The sequence below is a fragment of the Drosophila ananassae genome, chromosome 2L, assembly GCF_017639315.1.
Source record: "Drosophila ananassae strain 14024-0371.13 chromosome 2L, ASM1763931v2, whole genome shotgun sequence".
Lineage (NCBI taxonomy): Eukaryota > Metazoa > Arthropoda > Insecta > Diptera > Drosophilidae > Drosophila > Drosophila ananassae.
Genome location: NC_057927.1, coordinates 13,424,009 through 13,446,501, shown reverse-complemented (window position 1 = coordinate 13,446,501; position 22,493 = coordinate 13,424,009). Strand labels below are relative to the sequence as shown.

Sequence of the window (22,493 nt, the reverse complement as noted above, 5' to 3'; positions counted from 1 at the left end):
AACTCTTTGACTTTGTTTACTTGTGAGTCGTGGCAAGCTATCCAGTCGCAGGAGTCGACATATATTCTTTGATTTTGTCAATTTTTAAAGCCTACAATCTATACCATTCACATTCTCAGTTACACTAGAAAAATAGAAACACAGAAAAATATATTTCCAAAAATTATTGAATCAATATGCAAGAATAATAAACTTCAGAATGGAGGTCCTATGTTCTCTAAGCTTCAATTATACTTAAATATTCTAGATAAAAATTTATATGACTTAAACTTCTCCCTGTGCATTCACACACTCATAAAATCCACTTTGAGGCAATTTAAAGCGCAAAACTCAGACAGGTTCAGGCTTTGAGGTCTATTCCTGGAGCTGGAGCTCCTCTTCCGGCTCAGCCCAATTTTTATGGTTGATTACCTGCGCAACGCATTCGTGCGGCAATATTTCGATTCATCAACATGACAATCTAAACTTTCATTTAGATATTAAAAAAGATGCTTCCAACGGAGGGCGTACACACCTCAAGGAAGGTCGTCCTGGGCCATTGTCATCCGATTGCCCGGAAATGATTGATGCATTTGTTTTGTTGTCATTGTCGCCAAAATAAATAATCTGCCCGACGATGCCGCCTCCCCGGAAAATTCTGAGACAACATGGTAACGCAAATTGCCAATGATCGGGACCGGAGGGTAATTGTTAAAAGTGTGAAGGTTAAAAATGAGGCCCCGGGCACACATGCTGCAGCCCCTCTCTCTCCACAACCACTCAAACGTTTTATTTTAATGATGGATGGATGAGATTGGCGGGATTACTGAATATTGAATTTGTCCCTAATACGCCTGACAGAGTTACAAACAATTACCAGGATGAAGGAAACTCGGGTAAATTTAATAGGACTTTAATTACTCAAAGTTCTCGTTTGGCCTGCGGCTTCACTAAAGTTTTCCCCACCACTTGACCCTTTAACTCCCAATAATGCTGCAGGGATAAGTGGGAGATGCAAGTCGACAAAATGAAAAACCTTTCAGCAAAACGAGCTTACGCACAAAAAGTTAAAGTATTTTCTGTGACAAAATTGCTTTTAATTTAATGGCGTTCTATGAGCAGAGCAATAACGCTTTCAACTTAGTGGTAGTGGTGAGTGGACAACCCCTATTTGAGGTGGTTTGGGGCCAAAGGACGGGACGTAATAAACAACATTGACGACGCAACGGTGGCTCGGGGTTTATATAAATAAGCATATTAAAAACTTTCAAGGATGCGAGTAATAATAGTGAAGTGGACGTTGAAACTACTGGGCTGGACTGCTTTAAGCGAGTATTTCAGCTGATAGATATCCTGCTCGTTCCCATTTTTTCAGCCTCATCAGCTCCAGGCACCCTCATCTCATCTTGGCCATGTTTACGTTTACGTTTATTTTATTTTATTTTTCTCCTTCATCCCATCTGCCTCTCAAAGAGCTTTCATTCAGTCATGGTGCCTATTTTCGTTTTGTTATTGAGTTTGTAGCGCCAGCGTCCTTTCTTAAGGGCGTTATTATTAAGGTATACACAGTACACACACACACACATTCTTTGATAGAAGCACACACATGCCCGGCTAGTCTGTGTATGGCGTTATTTTTGGTTGACGGCTTTTGGCGTCGATGGTGCGTATACGCAATGGCGCAGCGCCAGCGCCAGCGACAGTCGCCCGGCATCATCATCCTTGGAAATTTATAACCACTTGTTTTCCCGCTTATTTACATACATATTGACACGGGCCAAACGACAGTTAGTGCGGTGAGTGTGTCTGTGTGTGTATCTGGAGCATCCCTAATACGCATACATATGCATTGGGCCGTGACTTGAGGTCGGGTCGTAGTTCAGAGGCTTCAACGCCAAAGTCTCCTCTTCACCGACACTCCTCTGAACTAACAATGGGCGGTGAGAGGGAATGGCACTCAGGACAGACACACACACATAGGCGTCTACCAAGGATATCTTAGCTGCAAGAGTGTGTGTTTTATTTATCATATGCTTTGGGTTATGAACGCCTTCTGTTGACCCTACACTGGGAACTTAATTAGGGTTTATTAGCCAATTTATCAAAATGATTAATTTCTTAAGAAATATTCTTATTATTTTAGTTATTTTTTTAGTTATCTATATAGTATCCGCTACTTAAATAAATAATAGATTGATTTTTTTCTGAACTCCATTGAAAAATCTTTCGTTATGTGTCCATTCTATAAGATATCTTTTATTTTATTTAAACTATAGGATGCTTTAAAGAAATTATTTTTTCTCTCTGCATACGCCCAATTTTTTTTTAAGAAAAGCTTCTTAAGGCTTGGGTATGCTGAAAGATCTCCCATTCATGCCTTTAAATTATTTGCTGGGATTACGCGATGGTAGAAATTTGTTTGTTATTTCTGTACCTTTCGCTCGTCCATAAAGCATGCTCTGTGAGTTATGAAGATAACCCTTCCTACTCTTATATGCTTAGTGACAATTTTATGGCAGTGACAGTGTTGTCAGATCTACTTGCTTATATTTTTCGCTGTAGCTCAAGGGAGCTTCAACGTGATCTACCCCACACATGTTCCACAAATTGCCAGGCATTTGCTTTGGGCCAGGCTGGGCCGTATTGGTCCCTTTTCCGCCCACCTTCTTTTTTTACTATTTTGGTTTTTTTTTTGCCATTCGTTTTTGTTGCTGCTCGTTGAAGTGAATTTATATGCGCCATGGGCAGTGTTGTCAGTGAGTGTAATAACTCAATTATGTGGTTGTCCTGGAAACTGCGACGAACGCCCGGCCCTCTTCAATTTCTTTGCTTTTAGCTCCCTGGGCTTCTTTTGTGCTGAGTGTTTTATCTTTTGGTGTCTGATAACCAGGACCCTTCCCCCCAATCAATTAGAATTCTGCTGAAAGAGGCATTTTTTTCAATATTTTTTCTGACCTTAATACACTAATTCATCATACTAATTCATTATTAAAGACCCTAACCTACATTTAAGTGCTTGAATTGAGTGTAGAACACAAGTTATTTCGGTAAACCTTTCCCAAAATGTATGAATTTTGCATAACTGGTATTTCGAATCGCAGAGGCACTAATTTCATTTTAAAATGCCGCCCGCTCCGCACAAAGCGCCGGGTTAAGTGCGGCTAACCGAACTGTCGCTGCCGGTGGCAACGTTTGCCACCTTGATTGCGGTTGCCACAAGGTGAGCTATCTGCCCGGCCGTTTCGAGTCTGAGCCCGTGCTGGGATTCTCGGCTTTTTGGTTTGGGCTTCGGTGCACACACCAATTGGAGGCACCAGTTAATGGAAAGAAAACATGGAAACGTCTTCAACATCCTTCCTTCTGTTTTCTTGCTGGCGGTGTTTAAGTTTCTTGAGAAAAGACTAGCACTTTTGGTTGAACTTTGTTTGAAGTTAGCACAAGTTCTTTTTTTAAGAATAAGTTACGTGATATTTGATGACTTAAATTCCAGCAATAGACTTTTTCCTTGATCTAAAATTTAATTGTAAATAGAAGATCAATAATGCTAGTTTAAGCCACTTTAAGACCAAGTTTGCATATAGAAGTCTGTATTTTTTTTGAACCAAAACAGAAGGACATTTTTTGGAAGCCCTAGGCAATTGCTGCATAAATCTTTGGAAAGTCCCAAAACTTTTAATTGTATTGTTCTGCGTTTCGTTCCGATTGCAATCTGTGACTCGGGTTCCGGGTGGGGTTGCTGCTTTTCTTGTCGTGGCGATGCTCTGGCTGAACTTATATAAGAACCTGCCCCCAGGGAGGTGGCAGATCCAACTGGCGATTCTTCTTTTAGCCACCGTATGAGCCTCGCGAGTTGGGTTCGCTTTTTGGGCACACTCTTGGTTTTTTATCTATAGTATTTGGGCTGTTATTCATGTCTGGTTTTGGGTATCCATCTCATGGCAGAGAGAGGTGTACGGAGGCGAAGGCTAAAAAAGGGGGCTGGTGGGTGCCAAAGTGACACATGTAGCGCTCGCAGCGTCGTGAAAAAATTGTCCACATTCGCGCTCTTTTCTATTTTTCTCCGGTTTGTGATTTTTTTTTTTGCGTGCTGTGTGTTTTTATCTCTGTGTTTTTACACTTGCTTTTCATAAAAACGCGGGGTATATTGTAAACATGAAAGAATTTGCAAAATATAGTAAGGAAAAAGCTTGTAAAAAAACCATTGACGTCGATAAACGCTTAAAATGTTTTATTAAAAGTCAAAACAAGCAAGCACTAAAAATATTATCTCTTTACACTTATGGCTTTCCTATTTTGACAGTTATTTAAATTTACAAAAAATATAATTCTATAATTTCTTTATTATAATATTCAGAAAAGATAAAAAAAGAGTTTTGCTTTAATATTATCAACGAGTATTACTTTTAATAATTTAAACTTCTTGAGAATCCCGGCAAGGAGATTTGGGAAATTGGTAGGTGAATAGCTCTGTATATAAGGTAAAACATACCCCAACGATATGGAAACATTTTGGGTAAGATCTTGTAGAAAAAATTATAATTATATTTGTTAGTTACAAGGTTAAGTGAATTTTCCCTAACTTGGGCGGTAGAAAATATAAAATTCTTGAGTTTAAAAGATAATCATTATTTTTTGAATGCGTAATCGAATTGAAACTGTTATAGGAAACTGATAAGTATTTTTACCACGATTTTATGGAATATATTTTATGGTTGTACTGTACATACATATGTATATACAGATAAAGTAACAAAAAATGTGTATTTTTGTTTTTAGCCTGGCTTGCCTACTTTTGGCGACAAAAATCTCTTGCGCAACTTGTGGCAGACACACAGGGGGCAGCCCAAGAAGAGTTTTTTGTTTTTGTTGCTGTTATTTTTGTTTCGGTTGGTCCTTTGTTGTTTATTACCGTTACAGCTGTTGGTCGCTCGCGCTTGTGTGAGTTTGCGTGTTAGTGGGTGCATGGGTGTGTGTGGGCGAATGAGCTTGTGTGGGCGGTTTGTTTTTTCCTCTCAGCCCGTTTGTTGTTTGTGCAAAAATTAGTGGCAAGCAGCAAAGGCAAAACATGAACTTGAAGGCGTCTGCACAAAATTCGCAACATGAACGAAATTTTTCTTTCTGTTTTGGCCTGAAACGTTCACTGAGATACAAATATGGATCAATTGAATTTTACATTTTGAAGATATTCGATTACCGTTTTTTGTAAAACATGGCTTTAAAACACAAATATGACTCATTGCCCAAATAAGTAGACTATAGGTTCTGATATTAAATGGCGGTGCTTCATCAACAATCAACAAAATATGTAAGGGGTAACTATTTAATTAAAAATAGTTTAGAGCTACTATTCAAATATATTTGTTTATGGAAAACATTTTTTACGGTGTTCTGTGTTTCGTCTTATCTTGGCATTTCTTAACCAGTCCTCTTGTTGTTGCTGTTGATTTGCCTTTGAGTGGTGTAATTGTTGGCAACAGGAAAAGTTCTCCTTTTGGCCCGGTACTGCCTTAGTTCTGGGTCTCATTCCCTTTTGTTTCTGCGTTTTGTGCTTTTGATTGCCGTAAATGCCAATTGACATTAATGAGTTTTGTTTGCTTGGCCTTGGCTTAAATCATTGGCAGACATGTGGATTAGACGAATATAGTTTCCAAGGATTTGTGAGTGATTCAGGGATCGCACAAGGCTTCAAACTGTTTTTGCATTCGAAGAGACCTTCATTAAAAAGTTTCCGGCGTTCTTGTGATTTTTTTCTTATTAGAGTTTTTTTTCCATCAACAAATTTCCACCAAATTCAGTTGTATGCCAAAGTCGTTTATGGCCTTTTCCCAGACTGGGCCTGTCAAACAATATTTGCTTATTCGGCCTGAGGGTAAATCTAATTTCGAAAAAGAAGCAAAGAGAAAGCAGTAATGGCAACAAAAATCTAAAATAATTTCCATCGCATTATTTGCACGAATTTATGCAAATTTTGTTGTGCTCGGCGGGCAACACGCACATATGAACGCAGAAATGAAAAAAAGCGTTGAAACTTTTTGTGCTGACAGCCCCGCTGGAATTCATCATTAAAATTCAAGAAAAAATATATATGAGTGTACTTGAGCAAAGCATAAATGAAAGCTCGCAGATAGAGGGGAAAAAATGTGTTCATAATGTCATAATTTTCAGAAAAACAAGACCATGCACATACACACTGCGGTGTATGAAAAAGTGTGCGAATGTTTTTATTAAGCTGGTGTTAAGTTTGTTTTTGTAGTTTTTTGAATTACTTTTTATTTTTCCTCCAGGGATGCCAGCAATGGCGGTTCTTTTTTACTACGGCTTAAATGCATAGTAAATATCCAACATTCATATAAAAATATATATATTTTTTCGCATTGCCTTTGGGCTTTTGGTTTCAGTTTCAAACAAAATCTACGTTAAAAGCAATTTGCATTTAGACGATTGCAGAAAACGCCACTCGCTCCTTAAAATTTATATTCGCTTTTTATTTGATTTGCGTTTAAGTCTCCCTTTCACTGCGTTCTATGCTTCTCCATGTACTGTCTTCATCTCCTTATGTTTACTTATCTCAGGCCACGACTTGGGGAAATCGCGAATCTGAGACTCGCGAACCGAAAAGCTCGCCACTTAAACCGTTCAAAGGTAATAAAGGAGGAAAAGTCAGTGCCCAGGGACTCGCTGTTCAAGTTGTTTTAGCTTCACATTTTACCATTTCCCTAGATCGATATATATGGCTTTCAATACGTACATGTTGGTAAATGATTTACGACTGGTTCTCTTTATTTTTTTTTGGATACTTGGCCAATTAAGTGAATTGCCAAAGGTGCTCTGAGTTTTGGGTAGTTGACTAGGGAGACGCTTTGGCAATAAAAGAATTTGTTAAAGTCAGAAAGAATACGTTAAATGAAGAATTTGTAAGATAAAATACATATCTACAAAGCATATAGTTAAAGAATTAAAGCCACACTCACTACTACAAATTCACCACAAAAAAGCCACAAATTGTCTCTAAACTTTACAAATCGCAATCAAATTGAAATGTAAATTCATGAATGAAATATGAAAAGAAAGCCCAAATTTTGTAAGTTAATATTAACAAATTAACTTAATAAATTTCCGTCATTTGGTTAACATCTCTTTGAAGTAAGTGGGATTCAACTCCCTTGACGTCTCAACTAACCCAAGTGACAAGCCGCAAAGCCAAACACACACGAACAAAGAGTTCCCTTGTGGCCACTCATTAGTTGGCCAACAACTACAAGCCAAAACTGCTGGTCGAAAGCCTCTAAATTTATGCAGCCAAAACTGTTTGTTTGTCTGGTGAGCATGGCCCGCGCATAAATTTCGGCCAGGTCAGTCCAGCCCAGCCCATGCAGAGCCTCTTCTTTTGGCCATAAACATTGGGCAATTTCATTCCAGATCCACAAAATATTCTCACATTCTCGCTCCAGCACTCGGCGAAAAAATTTAATTATGCGCACGAAACAAATTTGTTTTTCCAGCTTCAGCTGTTTTCCCGATTTCTTTGGTTTTTGCCTCATTTTTTGTTTCCCATTCATTTGTTTTTGCCGCTTTCCGCTTCGGCGTTGGTGATTTTTATTGCATTCTTGCCATTTGCTGGGCGCTCTTTTAATGAGTTTTTATGAGGCCCGGCAACCCTTTTTTCCAGAGTGTCCTAAGCCCTTTTTAATACGCTGCGGCCTTGAGTTAAAGCCGATACACTTGGCTTTTATGGGGCGACCATACGGGGTCGACTAGGTGTCATCGTGGGTGTCCTCCGCCAATCGAGTTAATTGAATTTTCAGTTAGGTCGGAGCTGCCCTTTCGTGGAGCTATGTGGAGCTTTTGGAGTGGAGTATCTTTTAAGCCTCTCCCTGTATCCTGTTTTGCCCAAGAGCTCTCCAAGAGAAGGACTGCGACAATCTGGCTGTCAACTAATTTCTTATGTCTTTGGCTTGGAGCCATTTTAGGCGGATCGGTATTCATCCGACATTTGGGACAGGTTTCGGTGATTTTTGTTGTTAGGATTCTGGCTCCTTCTTGCCAAGTCAAAGTATTTTTAGAAACTGATTTCCAATTCAGGATAGCGGGACACATCCTGTATTCCTCAAGGAAATGTACGCAGCGAAGACAGATGAGGTGAATAAGAAATTAATGAAATAACATCAAATTTAATGAAATTAAATTTCCCGCGATTAGGTTGAAACACGTTTCGTTTTCTAATTGAAATACAGCCAAACTATGCGTAAAACTTGTTGAGCAAAGTTCTTGGCCCGAAAAATAAAGCAGCGCCAAAAGCAATGAAAACTGTTTGCCAAAAGTATGCCCTCATGTGTGGATGGAGGACTTTTTTTGGGGGGCACTTGTAAGCGTATTAGAGTCCTGAAAAAACACAGAAGCTCGCTGGCGGGGAAAATTGAAACAAATAGAGAAACTTTGTAACCCCCTTTAAAGAGGCGTGTCCGCTAAACACGCAAAGTTTTTCCCAGCAGATTTTGTTTCTGTTGTTGTATTGCAATTGCTGACGGTGTTGCCACTTTGCGACACGTTTAGGCCACATGCGACACGGTCTCTGTCCAGTTAGCTCATTAGCATTCAAATGGAAATGACGGAACTGTCGCACATTTCCGGTTAACGTGTGAAAACTTTTAATTGGTCCACCGTTAAATTCGCCTAAATGAGCCAGCCGCCATGGCAACGTCCTGGCGAATGTCCTTTAATGAATTTATTTGAGTGCGACATTGACAAATTGCAGGAGATAATAAATGGCCGAGTGTATATGTATCTGGCGGATACAGAGTGTGAAGATTTCGGCTGCGAGACAACAATGTCGAGTGTTTTCCCAGCGGCTGCCAACCTAATGAATTTTGGTTACTGGATTTTATTTATTTATTCTTTTTTTTTTGGCGAAATCAGCACGCAGTTCCCATGGCATCTAGCCAAGTGGAAGACCCGGCAGAATGGAGAGAGATACTTTACAAAATGAGGACCATCCGACCGCATTCTGAGATTACAAAGTGTGTGACAAGTTTATGACTTTTTGGCGGCGTTCTGGCTTAGTCTTCCGCCTTTGTGCAAGAAACTGAAAAGGATTTCCAACTCGTATGTCATGAGCCGACGCCCCATTAATATTTCTGCTCCGTTCTGTGGTTTACCGAGCATTTTAATGAGTTCATTGAACTCGCATGCGTGACTCTAATTATGCAGTGAAAACACTCAGTCAAGTCTTGACATTATTAATTACGACCCTGAGAAAATATGCACTGGGAGAACCGCTTTTAACTGAATTAGTAATTCATTTCTCTGAGTTAAGACATCTCCTAAAAGTGATGATTCACTTCTTTCTGCTAAAGCCCTCTAAGTCAGGATAATCCTAAAAAAAACTCTACCAGCCTTGCAAAATTTTCTGCAAGCATCCAATTTAAGACATTTATTCGTGCAAGTACTTCAGATGTATGTAGGTTGTTCGGTACCTTTTATGTCAAAGTTACAACCCATATCTTGGAAGCGAAGGCCCCTTCTTAAGCCTCATCCAGTTGCTGTTAAATAACTTTATTCAGTTTTGGCTTCGTCTTACCCGTTTGCATCTGACATACCATATCTCTGCTTTTCGCTTCTCGCCAGTTCGCTTACATAAGGCGACCCGACTAGGATATCCCTTTTCGGCACTTTCCTAGGCCAAGTGTCACACTTTCAGGCCCGGCGAGTTCCACATTTAACCCCTTCACTCTGGGGGCTTTCCCTTGTCAGCCAGACCAGAAATGAATTTCACTTCCATGGGTCCGCAGGGGGAACGGAGAAAGCAAACACAAGGAAAGTGAAATTGGGGAAAGGCCAAGCTGTGATATTTTAAAGACTTCCTTGTGCCTTCTCCGAACCAGAGCGTGTTTTCTTCAATTTACGTTTTCATTCATGGTCCGGGTTCTAGTCTCAGTTTTAGTCCTGGTTTTTGGGTCCTGGTGCTCAGGACCTGGTCCCCGACTGTTGTTTATTGCGTAATTGTTGGAAAATGGCGTCCTCAAGTTGGCTTGACTTTGACTTTCCCATCGCCTTCGTTGTTTGGCTTTGATTCTGGCCCTTTGTTTACAGTTAGGTGAAATTAAATTGTTTGCATCTCCTTGCCTTGCGTAGCCAGCCTTTGGCCGTTCCTTATCCTTTGGATCCTTGAATCCTTGGGATTGGTTGCTGTTTGACTTAATGCTTACGATTGCAATTTTGATTCCGCGCCAGTTTTTAATTAAAGGTCGCATTTATTTGCGACTGTTAATTTGTGTTGACTCGCAAAACAGTGGCATCAGCTTTGGCCCCTTTGGGGACCACGCTAATTAGGCTCATTTAATGACATCGTCAGCGAAGACCTACTTGTCCCCTTCTACAGGAAACCTCAAGTTGACCACCATTTCAAGTTGGCCTAGTATATCCCACCTCCTGCGGCCGCTTCAGTGTATATGTATGAATGCAATTAGAAGTCTACCCGTTGGATGTCTGGCACCTGCTCGGACTGCATAAATCACAGTCCGAGCTCCATTAATTTGTTTCTTGGCTTCTCCCCTAATTTCACAGAATGCTGGTAATTGCTTCCCGGCGAGAAGAAAAATATTTAGGATCCTGTTCCTCGGCAATTTGCGGTCATTATCATCATCAATGCCCAATTAATCGATGCACTGCCAGTGGCATGAAAATGAAGTTCTTTATTGTCTGAGAGATGAAAGGCTTTAAGCTCAAGTTGCTAAATGTAATATAACATACTGTTCATTATTTATAGCTTTAAAGGGAACTTCATAATATTTGTGTTTAATTTCGAAAGGAAACTTTAATTTCCACTGTCAAAGCAAGCCATCCCTTATTGATTGCCTTTGCCAGACATCATTAACGTTTAAATGCAATTTCTAGTTAATTACGGCAATTGCATTAAATGGAATTTAAATGGAAGTTCAGCTTTTGGCGGTCATCGGAATGCTTGTCAATGGCTCACCACATTACGTATACGCCACCGTCAAAGCCACAACCACGACGAGCATAATTACGCTCAGTAAATATGGCATAAAGCGGAAGATTTTCAATTTTCATCATAAATCGGGGGATTATCACTCTTCCCGACAGGATGTGCCCCAAATTATTGAAACGCTTGTCGATTCGTGTGGGCTAACAAAGTATTATCAATCAATTGCTAGTATAGGCTGTCGTTTTCTGCATTTATTTCGATAATCATGCTCGTTAGGGGACTTGTCCGTCCCCAATGCGAATTCATAATTTCACGCATTAAACTGCAATTGCACACACCACAAATAATGGCATCGTTTATCACTACGCATTACAAATTCTCAGTAAATTGGAATATTGGCCGATGCGGGGAGTGGCTAAGCTGCTGCCATAAATGCTAAGCTTCTGGCTGTTGCTGCAGCAATTCTTTATGCCGTCGAAGGGCGAGAGGCGGGCGTGTGCAAGTGGGCGTGGTAAGGCATTAAATCATATTTGACAAGATAAATTAGCGCTGGGGAGCGAACAACAGGGCGGCTGTGAAACGAAAACAATGGCTGCCAGCAAAAAAGTTTGTCTCTCGAAATAAACGCTTAAAGACAAAAGGCAAATGGAAGATGCAGACATCCTGCTGTACACGACAGTACAAACATACATATTCTTGCTTGTATGCTAAGCTTTTTCTACGTTCAAAAATTCCAACTAAGACTCCATTAGAAATTTCGATACCCGGTACTTGCTATGAAAGAGGGTATGTTACTTTTTGCAATTTTATGAGAACTAAGGAGGTTTTTGAAACCTTTATAATATTAGAAATATTAGAAGACATAAAAATTAATAACATGAATAATAATAAATAAATAAACATAGATTACAAAACTTCACTGTATATGCAACTGTTTTATCTGCAGTACTGGGTATAAATATTCAGAACCCATGACTTTCGATATTCAGACTTGATTGTTTTATTTTTTTTGTTGCTCAACCCTGCCAGCTGTTACTCCTGCCATTCCGGTTTCTTTTGTCTGTTTACAGCGTGATTTTATTTTTGAAAAATTTTGCTGTGCTTCCGTTCTACTTTCCTCCTTTCCCTACAGCCTCATGCCGCATCCCTCCTACTGCCTGAGTCCTGCCTGCTGCCTCCTCCTCTTGTCCCCATTGCTCCTTCTGTTGACTGTTTACGCATTCGCCCAGCGCTCAACTATTCATGTGTGCTTGTGAATACGTGTGCGTATGTGAGTGTTGCCGTTTTGAGTCTCTCTTTTTGCGTTTTCAATTCCATTCAGCTTTCCGTAATATGGCATTAAGGCAGATTGCTAGAGTGTGTGTGAGGCAAGTAAACAAATGTGCGAGGCAATACAAGTACAATTCGGGACACTGAATTAGATGCAGTTGGGTGTCGAATATGAAATGGATATGTGGGTCACCGAAAATGGCAAATATTTTTCATTTTTGGCTCTTTGCTTGTCTCTGTTGGGATAAAGTCAACATTTTAGCCGCAGGATAAACACTTTGATATAACTATTGCTGTGAAAAGAGAACGCCACTGCGGATAGTGCAAAATGTTGCATTTAAATTTAATGTCTGTATTAAAGCCTTTCACAATTGCAATTGAGTTACTTCCAATTTTAATTAAATTCCTTATGATATATCATACTCTATTTGATTAATAGCATATAATTAGCAAAAAATGCGTATAGAGATAAAATAAATAATAATCCGCTTTTTAGGGTCTTTTTATTTACAAACAGAGTAAATATATTTTTTAATATGATTTTACAAATGAACCACATTCATTGTAACATAAAGTTCCAATAAATTTGCGACAGCAAAAAGCATTCATAATATTTTTCCGCAATTGGCATTGGCCGAAGGAAAAAAGAGGGAAAATATCCAATTCATTAAATGCGGAATAAACATTTAATATTATGATTTTTTTCTCCAACCCCGAGTTATGCTCAGTTTTTATTTGGCCAAAAATAAAAATAAATTCTAAAGCAAACACAGAGCGGTAGCATAAAACTTTAAATGCCATGGGAAGGCAGAAAAAATGCGTTGGCAGCTTATAAAAAATTTAATAAACGATTTTCAGCTGATTCGCAGAATGGCACACGAAGCAAGGGCTAAAAATCCCTAAGAAATAATTACGGAAATTTTCTCGAAAAAAATCAAATATAAAAACCAGACGGAAAAATTAACATAAATTTTTTGGAAAGCCGCTTAGGTCAAATGAAAAGCAACCAACCCGAATGGCGGAGGGATCCGAAAGGGGCGGAGACAAGGCCACGCCCATCATTTCATTAGCATTCCACTGGCATTTCAGATTTGAGTAACGAGTTTCTTTTAAAATAACCCAGTTTAGAGAACGGGATTTGCTTTTTTTTGTGGTATGGGCCACGCATAAAATGCAGCCTCATAAAAGTAAAAAAAATAATGTCCGGAAGGGCATATTCCATGCTATGCTATGTCGTGAATATTTTTAAGAAATTAAATAATATTAAACAGAAAGTAAAGTAAAGGGTATTTAAGACTCGGCTTAACTTGTTGTTTTTACCTCTTTATTTTCCACAAAAGCTTCGTATTAAACAAAAAGGATGCTTTCGGTGCCGAGGTCCTGTTATTGCCTGGCTAAGTGGAAGGCTTTTTAAAGGACCTGGAAAGAGGCACCTTTAATTGGGCTCTCCAATGCTGAATGGCATAATGGAGTGGCATAAATCTACTTAACACCCGAACAGATTGCAACGCAAACAACAATGCCGACCCCCCGTGTGAGTGGGTTTTGCCTTTTTGTCTTTTTCTGGCCCGAACAAGAGATTTGATTAACATTTTGTCAAAGCCTTCACTCCGAGAACAAAGGCAAACAGGATAACTGGGAGCAAGAACACAATGTGGCATTGATTTGTGCATTTCAGTGCGGTAATGTGCGCCTGGACGGATTGATGGGCGAATATCCTTGTCTAATGATTACGCAAACATGATGTTATGTTACTTTTATTCCACTGGGCTGTCGTTTCCCGAGAATACATGAGCCTGATGGGCTTCGACCAAGCCAAGTGAAACGAATATACAGATGTAATACGTATATATGTATACATAGGTGTAGGTTATGTTCCCATGTGTTCGGGTCTGATGAAAACCTGTTAAGGCTCAGCGGGCTGTTGCATACTTTACGGAGCAGCCATGCAAACAATTTTAGAGCGCCAGAGTATAGCATCCAGCATAGTTGAAGCGACAAGCCGGAAGTTGTAAAGACAGTGAAAACAAATGTCTCACTTGGCTTTTTGACAGCCCCTCGTAAAGCGCTCAAAACTGAGATATTCACCCAATGGCCCTGCCTTCACTCATCCTTTTGGCCACAGTCATGCCCTTACCGCATCAAAATTCTCAACAAAAAACGTCCTTAGCAAGAAGTTTTTGTCTCCAAAGCCCGTGGATAGGCCTTGTATACACACTTATAGTAAAGTACTTGGCTTCTGTGGATGTGGCTGTCTGTGTGTGGATTTATGTCGTGTATGCGACAAGTTGCAAACTTTGAGGACAAGCAGACGGCACGCGAAGGGGCATAGATGCGAGGAGAGATGCTTAAGTTCGGCTAAGAAGTTGCCGCACTTGACGGGAGTATGAAAACAAAATTAGGATACATTTGCGGAATACACTGTATTCGTTAATTTAAAGACTTGGCCTTGAGAGGATCTAACTTGGCGGCGAGAAACTAGAGAACTGGGTTAATAGATAATCCTTAATGGCACTCGCTCAAGCAATATGTGAACTGGAGGAAAGCTTTCTGTTTAAGAAAATACTTTGGGGATGTTTTCTTGAGTTCAAAACTATAACGATAAACTTAAGTTATGGAAGTCCCTTATCGAGACTGACTTAAAATTACATTTTAAACGAGATTTTAGCTTAGCGATTTAAAAGAAATTATGTTTTCTATACCAAGGCGCGACCAGACATATAAAATATTGAGCTCTTCGCTTATCAAATATTTAATGTCTAGTTCCCACCTAAAAAGCCTCTTTATCAACTCGAAATAACTTGGCTTTTCATTCAATTTAGCGGCTGTCCCGTTCGATTCACCAAAAAGCACACTACTTTGACCCATCTCAGGTCTCATTCATTATTAACTGCCACGTGACATGCAAATCGTAGACATACAACCTACCGAAGGTATTCTATTAACCTTTTCATTTCTTCTGCCACATGTCTTCTTTTGTTTGCTTTTTTGTGAGGCAGTTTATTGAGTAGCTCATTCCCGGGGGAAATTGCATTTGTTATTCTATGAAAAATTTGTCGGTTCAACTTTTGTGTGACTTCGTCACTCGATTCTCGCGTAAACTTCTGGCTTTATCCTGGCTACGCACTCGAAGTCCCATCTACTTTATTTTATTTCGTCTTTTTTGACAAGTGGATGCTGCTGTTTCAGGTCATTGTCATAACGAGCAGGTTGATTTGGCTTTTTGGAAGTGTGTTCTTGCAAACTACACAAGAAAAAATATTTTATAGTTGTGCCCAATATTTAAAAAATATTTTGTTTTCAAATTTTGATGCAGATTAGGGGTCCACAAATAGTTTAAGATATTCCTTGCAAGAATAGGATATATATTAGGCAAGACATAGTCATCCCAGTGAGGCATTTTCCCAAATCCCTCTTTTTGGAGGGGGTTCCCCAGGAAAAATTTGAAAAAATCTAAAAAATATTTTGTTCGCAGGTTTTGTTGTATATTGGTGGGGAATCGATTCACAAATCGTTTAAGGTATTCTTTGCAAGAATTGGATTATAATTGCCGAAGAAATACTCATTCAAGTGCTCAAAATCCCTAATAAAGTCTCACAAAAACTGTTAATAAAGAAACCCAAATTTTCTGTAAACTTTAATCAGTTCTAAACCGAATCCAGTGCTTTGATTTTTCATGGTGTACCTTCTTAGTACGTTCCAAAGTATTGAAGCGTATACGTAACCCGAGCTTACGGCCTAAAATCGCAAAGCACACTCACCCGACTCGCCAGACCCAGATGTGTGAAAGTAGTGCGTCTGCTCGTCCTAGACACTGCCCATTGGTCACTGGGCGGGGTATCGGGTATAGGGCACGTAAGCCGCTTTGATGGGTGTCGACCGAAGGCCCGCAAAGGCTTGTCTGGCCAGGGATTTGGGCTGTGCGAGGTCCTTTCCTTTGCCCGTCTGCCAGTCGCACACCTTTCAACCGAACGCGCACAAACACACACGTGAGCACACAAGGACACGCACTTCTAAAGCACAGGAAATCCTTTCTGCCGGTGGCAATTAAAACGCTTCAACCGTTTGACTTACGCCGTGTGTCAAGAAGGATGTTCTTTGGTAATTGTAGACTTCCAGTCTTATATATCCTTCGACATCATCTTCATGGCTGCCACAAGTTTCACTGAAAAATGTAAACGATTTTTTTTTCGGGGTGGCAAATTGCTTGAACGTCTTTGTTGTGCTTCGCCGAAATATTCGGCAATTAAGGTCAGCGGGCGAGCTGGCAGCCTACGGTGCGTATGAGCGATGTCGGTTTTGACTTTGGCCTTAGCGTTGGCTTTGGCGTTGGTGGAATTGAAATCGGAATGCCTTACGAGTGCTCGTAATGTAAGCAGGCGTCAGCCGGCTGGCGTGTGTCATCTTTAATGGCAGCCATGGCGACGTTTAAGCCAAAAGGGCCAGGGAAAGGTATATCCTCCATCGTTGGCTCCTGCTGCTGCTGTTGCGGTTTGTTGTGTGATCTGATCACGTATTAGCCGGGTCAACAGCAGCAGTCGCAACAACAGCAACAACAACCCCAACGATGACACTCCATTGGCGCGACAGGAGAGAAATTCCCAAATAAATTTTTCACATTTAGCCAAAGGCCTGGAGAGGCTTTTATAATCTTTGTGAGTCAGTGTGGCTTACTCAGAAGGACTGCTTCAAAAGGCATAGCACGTGAGTAAAATATTCTTATGATATATCCAGAATGTGGGTTAACGCACTAAGCTTCTAGGTTTTGAAAGGGGTTTATTTTACTTAAACTTTTGATCTGTTTAGAAGGTAAAAATTGAATCAAGTTTTTCGTAAAGGAACATTTTAAATTTCCTAATTAAAATTAAAAAGAATGAAAGAAATTTGAAAAAAATGCCAAAACTGCCTATGTAATCTTTAACTAAGACTTCTCCATAATCATCGGATAAAATTGCAATATTAACTTTTTGATCAGTTAAAGTTTTGGCCGAAGTACATGGAATTAAGCTTTTCCTTTCCATAGGGCTGGCTCATTAACGGCATTCTGGCCAGGTATTGACATTTGATATGCTTGGCACGCCTCCACTTTAACACATCAAACACAATTACAAGCAGGCCTACCCCGATCCCGGCCGTCGCTCTGGTTCATTCATAAAAATCTTACGTCTTGGCCAAGTTAAAGCTTTAAACACCAATGCACAGACACTGCTAAGAAGCACACTCTGCGGTGGCCCGGAGTCGACTTTGGAGGGGGATTCTTGCACAATTCGCGCTGCCTACTTTTTTGGGCAGCAGTAGGGCAACAGCAATCGAAATCCGCGCGATTCAATGGGGGAATTGTTACAGGACGTGACTCGACTCGACTCGTCCGGAGACACGACCAGACGCCTCGGGATTTGCACGGGAACTGAATTTGAAACTGAAATCGAAACGTAACGAAACGAAACGAGCCTGATTGGGTCGCAGCAGCCGCCAAAGACAGAAGCTGAGTTACTTCGGCGACGTTCAGCGAAAGTGAAACGTAACGCATACGCAGCGTTGACCCTCTTCCCGACATGGCCCTAAAAAGCTTCACTCGGCATCTGAGCTTTTGTGAGAGAGCGGCTCGGAAAGATGGCCTGAGAGCGGCAGGACATTAACAGCTGATTTTTGTTATTAAACCAATCGACGTGCCTTTTCTTTGCCGGCTAGTGGAATTGTTGTTGTCACTGTTGGTGCTCTCATTCTTTCGACAAGCCGTTTTGTTTATGCAAAGTTTTGTTTGGGGATTATTGAGTAATTGATTGCATTACACGACTATCCGCCAGCGATTTAGTCCGTTGTTGTCATAGCCAAGGACACGCTCGGTGGACACCGGAAATATATCACTGGCTCTACCATTCCAAGCCCACATCTGCTGTCCACTTTGGTCAGCTTGTGGGCCTAAACGAGATAAAATAAATAATTGGACATTTGAAGTAGGGAAAATGATAATTACTTCCAGTACATTGGGTCATTAATTACTTAAACATACAACGTTGGTATTTATATCATAGATGGATTTTTGAAAAGACAGGACGGGAACAAGTATCATTTCTATATGATATAGGGACTATCCAGTGAGAGTTTTTAGTAACTCATACATTTTTTGAGCAATTTTTATCTAATAACTGGCATTTAACCCGACACCCTCTAATTAGGCAACTAAAAGCTTTCTACGAACACGTGTCTTCAGCCCTCCCACCTTAAAGCAATTTATGAATGAAAAAGCAGGTATGTGTATGTACGCATGTACGGCTATAGGACCAACCATCTTTCCTTCCGCCCTTCCCGTTCCTGTGGTTCCTGTATTCCCGGCTCCCATTATGTTGATAATTTGATTCTCATTGTCGGCGCTCGTCGACAGGCTTTGTGCGTTCGTTTCATTGGCAGCACCCTGAAAATGCCATTATATTCTACTTATTTTTAATATTCTACTTTTTTTTTATTGCTGCCTTCGACATTTAATAGGAATTTAATTATGTGTGTGGCAAGAAAATATTTACTCTTGTGTGTCGTTGTTGCTGCTGGCCGTGCCTTCGTGACTGGCCAATTTACTTCCGACAATCCGAAATCTTTGTCAAAAAACATGCCTCGGGCTCCGTGCCATTTTTTCATCAATATTGAAAGCATTTTAATTACTTGGGCAGCTTATTATAAAAAGGACGGAAACATTTCCATGTTTTGAAAATCATATTTAAGGTATGACGAGTTTAAACTTCATATAAGGTATTCCGATAAGCTGATAATGTTTAATTTGAATGATGAAAACTAATACACATATCCTTACAGTGTAAGTGTAAGGCTTACACTTCTAACTGTAATAACTTTTTTAACAAATTAAACCCAATCATATATTATCTTGAAACCATTATTTCTTAATAGTATCAAATATATATTTGTACTTTCTACAAAAATAGACTTTTCAGCCTTTCATTCTAAAGCGACCAAAAGCTTAAAAATATCCTTTCTAGGTTTTGTGTTTCACTAAATTTAGGATATTTCCCAGAAAATCAACCTATTCCGATTCTTTTACCAAGAGGATAAAAGCTTTACAGCTTTTAGTAAGGACAACGTCGCCGAAAAGGTTCAGAAACAACATAAAGCTTGTGCGGAAATCATTTGAAAAATACCATTCATGTTAAGGATATAATATTTTAAAAAAATTTCCAGGATGTGATAAATTTTTTTCTAACGATTCACAAAATAAAATTCATCCCTTTTCGAACCTCGAAATCCTAAGCTAATAAAACCAAACACACATTAACAGAATGTTCGGCCTTTTAAGGGTCCACCTCACCAGTTTGGAGTCCTAGGAACCGCCATCCATCATAATATGTAAACCCTTTGCTCGGCCTTTTTCATGCAACGCTTCCGCCCACTCGCAAAATTTTATTGCTTAACTTTTCGGCACAAAGCCATTTTGGCAGCCGAGTGACCTTTTAAAAGAAGCCGACCCAGACCCCAGAAATGCCCCGAAAGTTTTCACAGGTCAAAGAAAATATTTTGTATGTGCCGTCACCACGTCAATGTGACAAGTTCTTTGGCATGTACAGTGAATTCTTTGGCCCAGAGGTCCGTGAGCTTCTTTAGCAATAAAGCATTGAAATTAAGCTTCCCGAGGAAGTCGCAAAAAAATAAATAATTGGTAGTCGAGGGCCGCCAACCGCAAACTTTTTAACTCGATCGGCAAAGGTACAAAATGTATGAAAATCGCTTTAATTTCGCAGATGCGGCTAACCAAGAACCGCAAAGTGAAATTGAGGGGAATGAATCGGGACAGCAGCCATCTGCTTGATTACATTTCGTTTATTTCATCCTCTGTCAGGACCTATGTTGTTCTTAGCCGGATGGCCAGGATATTCGCTTAAATAAATTGAAAACTGTTTATGGCCTTTGTTTCAAGCCGCCATACCCAAACAAAAGACGGAAAAAAAATGAGGAAAACTAATTAAATTGGCCATTTGCCTGGACCAAAAACTTGGCCAAAACTTGACTCCGCTTTCGACACCTGCGAACATGTTTACACTTCCTGCCAGCCAACAAGCCAGAGCCAGAGCCAGAGAAACTTTTGGTCAAAATGGTATTTAGATTCCTGGCACATAACTCATTTCGAGTATCCTGCTGGCTTCCCCTTTTAGCCGAACCGAACCGATCCGAACAAGTCGACTCTGTTAATACAAATATATATATGCATATATGTAAATACAAAAAGAAACTTTCAATGTCCGGCCTTGTAAGCCGTCGAGTATCTTATCTGAGGGCTTTAATATTGAATTCATTTTCACCGACAGGACTCGCCTCACCTTGACCGGCTTGTTTGCGTTTACCTTATTATTGGGAAACTTTTTAAATGACTTTCACTTGGCAGCTTTCACCCGCTCCTTTGGCCTCAATAGATTTATGAATATTTTTCGAGATCCTTCTTGGCCTGAGTCTCTGGCACCAAAAAGGAAACCCATTCAATTAACGCGCCCAGTTCAATTCAATAAATTTGAAAAAGTTCATTTAATAGCTGTGGTAGTCGGGCATATGGCCTTTGGTAATTAAACAAGCCACGAATGGGAAATAAGTTACGATTGAATGTAAATGGGCCATAAAGCGTGGTAAGTCACGTGAAGGATTCAAGAATTGTTTTGGCATTTGGATAATCTACAAATGGCGGACCTAGAGCATTCTCAAGTCAATGAAGTTTAGTTTAACTGCAACTATTCACGTTGGACATCAACTCTTTTTTATGGCACCCCATTAAGGATATATTAAAATCAACATTGTGGAATTTTTATGACTGCCCTGCAAGGACACTTGACACGAGCTGCGGGTGGAACGTAAGAGAGACAGGACTAGACAGCGGTCAGTGTTTAATGTAAGCGCCTACATGTCGTATACGTAATTGCGCATACGCCATGTTGGCCGGGCGATAACAAAGGGGTTCCAGCACCGCCCCGCTCATAAGAAACGGCAAATTCCAGCACGCCACAATAATTTACTACCTCGAGCAGCTGCAACTGTACAAGCCATAAAAATGAAGCATCAAAAATGGGCAGGGGCCGCAGAGGGGGCTCCAAAACAATTTAAGTCAGCAACTTAGCGACATTGTCTTAGCTTTCGGTGAAGCCAACGAGATGGAAATCTCCAAGAAATCAAGTCTTGTTAGCACGACTTTATTTTTGTTTATGTTTTCAATTGAAACTTTTTTTTCGGCATGAAACAGCGAAAAGTACAAAATAAATTCCAACTAAGTTGAGAACTCGCTCGAAATTTAAATTAACATTTCCCTTATTAGAGAAGGTTTAATGGAATATATGATATTAAATTCAAGGACGAGTACATGCGTTCCCCAAGCAATTTACTAATGTTCTTTAAAGTCAGAGAAAGGATAAGCATTTACATATTAGTAATAAACTAAAAGAAAATATCAAACCATTTTAAAAAATGTGTAAAATAGATTCTATATGCCATTTGCATATCTGAATATAATAGATTTAAAACACAAATCCTCCTCAAACTAGAAACTTTAAAATATTTATAAATATAATATTCATTCATAAAGGCTAGCCAACAATATTTCCCAACTTTGTGTGCAACCAGTATTTAAGAGCTAAGAGGGAACTAAAGAGGATTTAACGGCTAAGAGAAAATATCCCTTTAGGGAACAGTGAGACACTAAACGTGGCCAAAGATATTATTATTTTTTTATTATTAATAAAACCTGCAAATCCCTGAAGATTACTATTTATTCCTATTTTTATTCGACTTTTAATGACTTTCTTAAAAACCTGAAACTTTTAATAACAGTATGGATAAATCATTTATGTTTGAACTTCACCAAACAAAATAAAATAAATTTGCTTTCTCAACAACATCTCTTCACATAAGGTGACAATCAGCATATTCTTGTTTATTGCAAATATTATTACTTATGTTGTCTTTCTGTATAAAGAAATTGTTAGTTGGAAGACTGACCCAGTGGAAATCGCATACTAAACACAACAATAAACCCAATTTGTGAGGACTCAATGAATGGGAAAAAGTTGACCCGCCATACAGCCATAATTGAGATATACTTTGGGGGCATCCGAGTCCCGAACGGAATTCAATTGATAGGCTTGTCAAATTGGCAGACGATTATAATTTGCCATGTGCTCTAGGAATCTGAATCAGCTTAGGCGGGGACCAAGGAATCAGTGGGGTCAAAGATATGCCCTGTGTTTCAGTATCGCATTTTCAGTTTATCTTATCCTTCAAGCTTTTTGCGTGGCCGACAGCCATAAAGAACTCA

General features: G+C 39.7%; 1 protein-coding gene across 1 annotated transcript in view; it reads right to left on the bottom strand.

The window, feature by feature from the left end:
* The window catches only part of LOC6501131, a 56,113-nt gene extending 38,405 nt beyond the window's left edge, over positions 1–17,708 (bottom strand). The window contains exons 1-2 of the mRNA XM_032449515.2: positions 17,358–17,708; positions 15,955–16,358 (exon numbers count right to left, since the gene is read on the bottom strand). The gene's annotated coding sequence lies outside the window, so the exon portion shown is untranslated. The remainder of the gene's footprint in view (positions 1–15,954; positions 16,359–17,357) is intronic.
* Positions 17,709–22,493: the final 4,785 nt, after the last annotated feature.